We start from the raw sequence: 566 nt of genomic DNA on the forward strand, positions 1-566 counted from the left end.
AGGTCTACAAGAGCTAGTTCCAGGACAGCTAGGGATGTTACACAGAGAAACCCTGTCTTGAAAAACCAACAAAACCAAAACAAAACAAACAAAAGAACAAGACTCAGGCCAGGCAGCAATGTGGTCTAGGTGTGTGGCTGACTCAGGCCCGGCAGCAGTCTGGTCCAGGTGTGTGGCTGAGCACCATCACGCACCACAGCACTGACGGTTTCCTCTCGAGTCACGCTTGGCTCTATTCCAGGTCTCTGCCCTATCCAGGCAAGTGTCAGGTGGGCTTACTCGACTGGCGTGGGCTTTAAGATGGATAGGTCATTGGTTGACTACTCTCCCCCAATCTCTAGGCACAAACCCACAGCCGAATATTAGGCGGAGTTTGGGGAAGGATTGTAGGAGCCAGAGAGGTCAAGGACACAAGAAAACCCACAGAATCAACTAACAAGGGCTCCTAGGGGCTCACAGAGGCTGAGCCTGTGTAGGTCTGACCTAGGAACTCTGCATATATGTGACACTTCTGTAGCTTGTTTCTCTTGTGGGACTCCTAACAGTAGGAGTTGACTGTCTCCGAC

This window comes from Microtus ochrogaster, chromosome 7 (assembly GCF_000317375.1).
Source record: "Microtus ochrogaster isolate Prairie Vole_2 chromosome 7, MicOch1.0, whole genome shotgun sequence".
Classification (NCBI taxonomy): domain Eukaryota; kingdom Metazoa; phylum Chordata; class Mammalia; order Rodentia; family Cricetidae; genus Microtus; species Microtus ochrogaster.